Raw genomic sequence first — 8,569 nt, forward strand, 5'->3', positions numbered from 1 at the left:
GTAGATGTGGTGTATTCAGTCTTATCCATACAACTTTCTTTAACTTAGCTTTACCAATAACGTGAAGGACTGGCTGTTTTAAATGTCCCACTTTGTTAGGCTAATACTGATCTAACATGTTCCGTTCGTCTTGCTTCCTCTCCTGTCCTTAATTTCTTCGTGCTTTAGGGTTATCAGACATTACAGAACTAATGTCCCAACTCAAAAACTTGTAATCAGATCTTGATTCATGAATTAATTTCTTTCTTAAGGAGTTCTCAAATTCAGTCCCAATAGAGTAAGACCCTATGTCAAATCGTCTCCATGGAAGCAAAGACTTGTGGCTTTAACCTTATCATTTATGACGTACTCAATATATGTTGAATGCAAACTTATGAGTAATGTATACTCAATGACTCCAAGCTAGCCCCCACAATGCACATGTTCAACCCCTGCCTCCCCGAAACTGAGGTCGAATCGGAAATGCTCACAGGTAATCGGTAGAGTCTTCTTCAGGTCCCAGAGTTCCTTAAGTGTGAGAGCTATCCCTATGTCTTTCAAAACATCACCTATTTGATCAGCATTCACTTTTTTTCCTTTGAAAAAAATAGAAATGAAAGCAAAATGATTATAAACTGTGTCACGTAAGTTTACCTGCAGGGTTGGATGGTCAAAAGCCTAAGTCAAGAGTCTATGAGGATATTAAAAAAAGAGACATAAATTATTCAATGCTAGACAGAAAAATATTTTGTAAGTTCTAATGAGATGCCTAAGGAGTATCATCTTATTCTAACTTCATTTTGGGTTTGCTTAGACAGTTCTCAGCCCTCTACCCACCTCTCTAGTGCCCATGTCTCCTTTGGAAACACACTTGAGATTTCCAAGCCCTTGACCATGGTTCAGATATATTAACCAAAATAATTTTAAAACTAAAATAACTAGAAAAAATATAAGTGAAAAATAATTTATGTTTTGTCTAACATAATTACTATGCTTTGCCAGGAACAAACATTTTCTTTTCTTTTTTTTTTTTTTTTTCGGAGCTGGGAACCGAACCCAGGGCCTTGCGCTTGCTAGGCAAGTGCTCTACTACTGAGCTAAATCCCCAACCCCCAGGAACAAACATCTTAAGGTTACTCTGACCTCATTTAACTTTGATATAAACTATGGTCTTTTGGTTTTTGCCTTTAGAACTCTGCATCCCTGACTTGGCTACCAAGAGACTTTTCAGAGGCACAAGCAACACAAACAAAAAAACCTTGCAATTGGCACTACCAGTGTGGTTGTCAGTAAGCCTCTCTGGTGGGTCATGCTCATTTCACTAAGAGCAACAGTGAAAATCAATATAAATCAATATTCTGACATGGAGGTCATAGATCAATATGACTATGGTATAAATGACTATATACATATTTTATAGATAAATAATGCCAATTCAAATGTTTTGCTTACTCTTTGGTAGTTAGATGTGCAAATACAATGCATACAGAACATATCCTACCTTGATTTCCATCTCAGATTCTCCAATATACCCTGTCCAAATTCATGTTGTTTTCTTCTGTTTGTTGTTGTTGTTTGTTTGTTTTAATACCCCCCCCCGTGTTGGATTACTACTGCCCATATACACATGTATGCAGGACACCATCTACTGGAGCATGAACAAGGACCACATCACTGAAGGGAATTCACTCTCCCTCTCAACAACTGGCTAACAACTGCCAATGACTCTTCAGTTAGGGGTGGGTCCTCATGAGACCTTCCCCTCTGCATGCTATTTTTACTCTATATGGTAATATGACGAGGTGATCTATTCTTAAAATGACTATAGATATTTTGGATAAAATAGAATAAAGAGATTCATTCCCAAAAATAAGACAATGCATTATTTTTTCCAGTTGTCATAGTTACCTGGGTTTATTTTGAAATGTGTGAACAGTGCAACTAAATTTAAATCATTGAGAAAGAAAACACAGGGGAATCCAGGATACTACAACAATAGAAAAATGTAACAGTTTTGGGGGAAAACTAATTTGAACTACTAGATAATTTTTTTTAGCTTTTATTACATTTACTTTATTTGTTTCTTTGTCTGTCTATTTATTATGTTGTGGGCATCCTCGTGGAAGTCAGAATACAATTTGCAGGAATAAGTTCTTTCCAATATATGGGTTTCCCAGACCAAACTTATGTCACCAAGCTTAGAACCAAGTGTCTCTACCTATTGAGCCATCTCACAGGGGTGCGTAAAATGTATTATTGATATATCAGTAAGACTAACAAGTTAATGTACTAAACAAAGCCCCCATAATGAGGCTTGGAGATTTAAAAGTGTAAAGTGTAAACTTCATCAGAATATTGTGACTGAAAGTCGTTTTGCCCCAGGGCCTTTCACTGACCTGTGAGCAACTCCACATTCTCCATCATTTCACTCATCTTGACCATTCCATCTGCAAAGACAAAATGCACATAAGACCCAGGCACTCGAAATGCACATAAGACCCAGGCACTCGAAATGCACATAAGACCCAGGCATGATGACCCAGAAACGTAAGACCTTACACTATGAGGTAAAACACAGAAATTCGAATTGTTCTGCTAATACACTAATCTTCTTTCCCAGATGAACATGGGATTGAAAACTGAAGCTCTGAATGTGATAAACAAATACAGTGCAGAAGGATGTGCCATGTCTATGTGCCTTGGTGCTAGGAAATTTACAAAGCATTGTTTGATCTTTCCCTTGGCCGGTTACACTTTAGAATACCAGAGCAATCTGTTTGATCACCTTAGCACTGCAGATTGTGAAAAGCAGCCAGGTGGCGTACACCTTTAATCCTAGCACTTGGGAGGCAGAGGCAGGCAGGTCTCTGAGTTTGAGGCCAACCTGGTCTACAGAGCAAATTCTAGAACAGCCAGGGCTACACAGAGAAACCCTGTGCCAGAAAAAACAAATCCAGCAATATTGTGGCTAGCGATCTGGCTGCAAGAGTAGGAGCCATACATGCTACCCTATTTGCTATTTGGTCTAGATAAGCTTGTGGCTTGTATGTGCTGGCAATTCACCTCCCTTCTAATCAGGTCTAAATGAAAAAAGACTGATTTAAAATTAAAGTAAGGTTAGTTCCTGGAGTCAGACTCAGTCTAGGGTTTGGTACCACAGGAAAGCAGTAAACTTTATCTCATCACTATAACGGTGTTAAATAGATTTGGCCTAAATATATGAAAAAAAAACACACACCAAAAACTAACAAAACAAAACAACAACAACAACAACAACAACAACAACAAAAACCCTGGGCATTGCTAGCCATCAAGGAAATGTAAATCAAATCACAATGAGATATCACCTAACTGGAGTCAGGATGGCTATTATTAAAGGAACAAAAACCATCATTGTTGTTGAGGGTATGAGAGAGAACAACTCTTACACACTGTTGGTGAGAGTAACATTAGTGCAGCCCTTATGGAAAGCAACATGGAAGCTCCTCGAAAACCAAAACATGGAATTACTGCTGGACCAACAATCCCGCAGCTCAGTAGAGAGTCGAAGGAAGGCACTGAGGACTGAAGGGAGTTCTGTGCTAGCTAACAAATGCATCACCTCACGTGTGGTGTGATGTTCACCCCAACACTGCTCACAATAGATGAGAAAGAGCAGTGGAGAACCCCCTGGTGAACTGGAGGATTTTATATGAGATGAGTCAGAGACAGACACTGCTCTCTCCCATTGTAGACTGAAAACATTGCTCTCCTGAAGCTGGAAGCAGGATACTAGTCAGAGGATGCATAATCGTGGTTAGAGCCAGTGTCAAGAAGCCAACTGCACAGCAAGTGACACAGTTAATGATTATTTGTTTAGTCCTCCCTCCCTCCCCCTTTCCCTCCCTTCCTCCTCCTTCCTTCCTTCCTTCTTCTTCTTTTTTTTTTTTCTGAGATAGGGTTTCTCTGTGTAGGCCTGGCTGTGGTTGGCCTCAAACTCACAGAAATCCTCCTGCCTTGGTCTCCTGAGTGCTGGGATTAAAGCAATGTGCCACCACACCCAGCTTTTTAAAAGTGTAAATAACACCCGCGGATCCCGGCCCGCAGCAGCTCTCTGCTCCCAAGCCTCGTGGGAGAGAGACCTCACCGCTTGGTCAGGTTGGCACTCCTGAGGCTGCAGAGCGGAGGAGACCACCAACGCTGCCCACCCCTGCCCACATCCCTGGCCCGAGAGGAAACTGTATACGGCCTCTGGGTTTCCTTGGGGGAGGGCCCAGGAGCGGCGGGACCCCTGTGCCTGGGACACCGCCGGAGCCTGAAGGAGCAGACCGGATAGGCAGTTCTCTGCACCAAAATCCCGTGGGAGGGAGAGCTAAACCTACAGAGAGGCAGACATGCCTGGGAAACCAGAGGGGACTGCACTCTGCACACATCTCAGACGCCAGAGGAAAACACCAAACGCCATCTGAACCCTGGTGCCGGAGGCTCCGGAAAGAGCGGCGCAGAGATCTTCCCAAGTTGCTGCCATGAGAGGTCGAGGCAGCACCCCACAGCAAACTTGAGCCTCGGGACCACAGGTAAGACCAACTTTCTGCTGCAAGAGACCTGCCTGGTGAACACCAAACACAGGCCCACAGGAACAGCTGAAGACCTGTAGATAGGAAAAACTACACACCCGAAAGCAGAACACTCAGTCCCCATAACTGGCTGAAAGAAACAGGAAAACAGGTCTACAGCACTCCTGACACACAGGCTTACAGGACAGTCTAGCCACTGTCAGAAATAGCAGAACAAAGTAACACTACAGATAATCTGATGGCGAGAGGCAAGAGCGGGAACCCAAGCAACAGAAACCAAGACTGCCTGGCATCATCGGGGCCCAGTTCTCCCACAAAAGCAAACAGGGAATGTCCAAACACACCAGAAAAGCAAGATCTAGTTTCAAAATCATATTTGATCATGATGCTGGAGGACTTTAAGAAAGACGGAAGAACTCCCTTAGAGAACAAGTAGCCTACAGAGAGGAATCAAAAAAATCCCTGGAAAGAATTCCAGGAAATCATAATTAAACAAGTAGAAGCCCATAGAGAGGAATCACAAAATCCCTGAAAGAATTCCAGGAAATCATAATTAAACAAGTAGAAGCCCATAGAGAGGAGTCACAAAATCCCTGAAAGAATTCCAGGAAAACACAATCAAACAGTTGAAGGAATTAAAATGGAAATAGAAGCAATCAAGAAAGAACACATGGAAACAACCCTGGATATAGAAAACTGAAAAAGAAGAGACAAGGAGCTGTAGATACAAGCTTCACCAACAGAATACAAGAGATGGAAGAGAGAATCTCAGGAGCAGAAGATTCCATAGAAATCATTGACTCAACTGTCAAAGATAATGTAAAGCGGAAAAAGCTACTGGTCCAAAACATACAGGAAACCAGGACTCAATGAGAAGATCAAACCTAAGGATAATAGGTATAGAAGAGAGTGAAGACTCTCAGAAAAAAGGACCAGTAAATATCTTCAACAAAATCATAGAATAAAACTTCCCTAACCTAAAGAAAGAGATACCCATAGGCATACAAGAAGCCTACAGAACTCCAAATAGATTGGACCAGAAAAGAAACACCTCCCGTCACATAATAGTCAAAACACCAAACGCACAAAATAAAGAAAGAATATTAAAAGCAGTAAGGGAAAAAGGTCAAGTAACATATAAAGGCAGACCTATCAGAATCACACCAGACTTTTCGCCAGAAACTATGAAAGCCAGAAGATCCTGGACTGATGTCATACAGACACTAAGAGCACACAAATGCCAGCCCAGGTTACTGTATCCTGCAAAACTCTCAATTAACATAGATGGAGAAACCAAGATATTCCATGACATAACCAAATTTACACAATATCTTTCTACAAATCCAGCACTACAAAGGATAATAAATGGTAAAGCCCAACATAAGGAGGCAAGCTATAGCCTAGAAGAAGCAAGAAACTAATCGTCTTTGGCAACAAAACAAAGAAGAAAAGCACAAAACATAACCTCACATCCAAATATGAATATAACAGGAAGCAATAATCACTATTCCTTAATATCTCTCAACATCAATGGCCTCAACACCTAATAAAAAGACATAGATTAACAAACTGATAACAGGACCCTGCATTCTGCTGCCTACAGGAAATACACCTCAGAGACAAAGACAGACACTACCTCAGAGTGAAAGGTTGGAAAACAACTTTCCAAGCAAATGGTCAGAAGAAGCAAGCTGGAGTAGCCATTCTAATATCAAATAAAATCAATTTTCAACTAAAAGTCATCAAAAAAGATAAGGAAGGACACTTCATATTCATCAAAGGAAAAATCCACCAAGATGAACTCTCAATCCTAAATATCTATGCCCCAAATACAAGGGCACCTACATATGTAAAAGAAACCTTACTAAAGCTCAAAACACACATTGCACCTCACACAATAATAGTAGGAGACTTCAACACCCCACTCTCATCAATGGACAGATCATGGCAACAGAAATTAAACAGAGACATAGACAGCAAACACAGAGGCGTATGCCAGCAGCAAACCACTGATTTGAGAATAGGACCCTGTTGAAGGAATCAGAGAAAGAACTGAAGAGCTTGAAGGGCTAGACCCCATATGTACAACAATGCCAAACAACCAGAGCCCAGGACTAAGCCACTACTAAAAGACTATACATGGACTGACCCTGGACTCTGACCACATAGGTACAATGAATATCCTAGTAAGAGCACCAGTGGAAGGGAAGCCCTGGGTCCTAAGACTGAACCCCCAGTGAATTAGATTGTTGGGGGGAGGCGGCAAGGGGGGAGGATGGGGAGGGAATAAAGAAAGAGGGGGGAGGGGGGAGGGGATGTTTGCCTGGAAACCGGAAAGGAATAACACTCAAAATGTATATAAGAAATACTCAAGTTAATAAAAAAAAAGTGTAAATAAATATATTGTTATGATAACTGTACGAGGTGATGCATCTGTTAATTAGCTAGATTTAATTATTGAATAAGTAAACTTTAAAAACATCATGTTACACAGGATATATACACATCGCTATCAATTAAATCTAGGATGATTAGGTATGTTTTCTTTCCTGAGCCTCCTGGTGATTGGATGGATTTAATTCTTTCCCCTGAGGGCCAGAAGAGGGAGTCAGATGCCTGGAACAGGAGCGTTTATAGGTAACCATGAGTACTGGGCACTGGGAACAAAGCATCTGTCCTCTGGAACAGTGGTGGGCTCTCTTAAGCATCAATTCTTGGCTCTTGCTCCTTTCTTCTCCTGTTGAAATGGTCCTTTGTTTATTTTCTCTGGCATAGGGTCATTAAATATTCTCAGTGGCATTAGGATTTGTAAGTGGATCCCCCTTGCTTGACAGATGAGTCATTTCTTTGTTTTGTTTTGTTTTTCTTAATCATCTTTTTATTTCTTTTTTTAATTGGATATTTTCTTTATTTACGTTTCAAATGTTATCCCCTCTCCCGGTTTCCCTTCCAGAAACCCCCTATTCCCTCTCCCTCCCCCTGCTTCTATGAAGGTGTTTCCCCCATCCATCCACCCACTCCCTTCTGTCTCCCTGCCCTGGCATTCCCCTACACTGGGGCATTGAGCCTTCATAGGACCAAGGGCTTCTCTTTCCATTGGTGCCTGACAAGGCCACCCTCTGCTACATATGCAACTGGAGCCATGGGTTGCTCCATGTGTACTCATTGATTGGTGGTTTAGTCCCTGGGAACTCTGGGGAGGGGGGTCTGGTTGGTTGATCTTGTTGTTCTTCCTACTTGGTTGCAAACCCCTCCAGCTCCTTTCTAACTGAGGCATCACAATCTGGGATAACAGGTTTTCCCAAGAGCATTTCTGGAAGTTTGTCTGGGGAGCGGAGAGGCTCTCTGAAGACACAACAGTACCCTCACCTTCAACTGGCAGACGGTTTGTCAGGTCTTCAATTTCTTCATCCTCCAGATCGAAGCCCAAGTCTTCTAGAATGTTGCCCAGTTTGGAGACATGACACTTCGACCCTTAGGAAGGAAGGAGCCAGAGGCTAAGTTACCACGGACAGATGCAGTCCATTGCATGATGACAAATAGCTCTCAGGGCTGCAGCCACTGTGGAAGCTGAACATGCATGTAATGTGCCAATCCTGCTCCAGAGGGTCCTTTCTTTAGTGTGTAAGAAATGTATATTTAAAAGTTAATTATGTATCAGATGAGTTATGTGCACTTTATTTAATTATGTATCAGAGGAGTTATGTAAGTTTTTACTTATATATTCATTATATGTACTGATTCTATAGACTATATTTTTTTAGATGAACTGATAAGTTACATCAGACAACTAGCATCCTTAATCAGCAAACAGAATTTGAAACACTTTTATTGTCAGAAAACTATAAACTACATTCGGTATAGTTGCATCTAAAAGATCTTTAAAAGTAGAGAAAATAAAACAAATCACCTAATTACTGTGTAATGACACGGTTTTTTAAAGTTAAGGTAAAGACTACAGATTATAGTTTGAATTGCCATGCTGAGATATCACTTACCAGGATGCCACTTTACATGATCAAATAATACTCTTT

At 41.3% G+C, this 8,569-nt stretch overlaps 1 long non-coding RNA gene across 1 annotated transcript; it reads right to left on the reverse strand.

Annotated features, from left to right (window-relative positions):
* Window positions 1–497: 497 nt before the first annotated feature.
* On the reverse strand, window positions 498–7,995 carry LOC116909248. The gene is made up of 3 exons (XR_004389062.1): window positions 7,905–7,995; window positions 2,376–2,426; window positions 498–575 (listed from the first exon to the last, which is right to left on the reverse strand). It is a non-coding gene; the product is annotated as an uncharacterized LOC116909248 (long non-coding RNA).
* Between the last annotated feature and the right edge of the window lie 574 nt (window positions 7,996–8,569).

Source organism: Rattus rattus, chromosome 9 (genome assembly GCF_011064425.1).
Source record: "Rattus rattus isolate New Zealand chromosome 9, Rrattus_CSIRO_v1, whole genome shotgun sequence".
Lineage (NCBI taxonomy): Eukaryota > Metazoa > Chordata > Mammalia > Rodentia > Muridae > Rattus > Rattus rattus.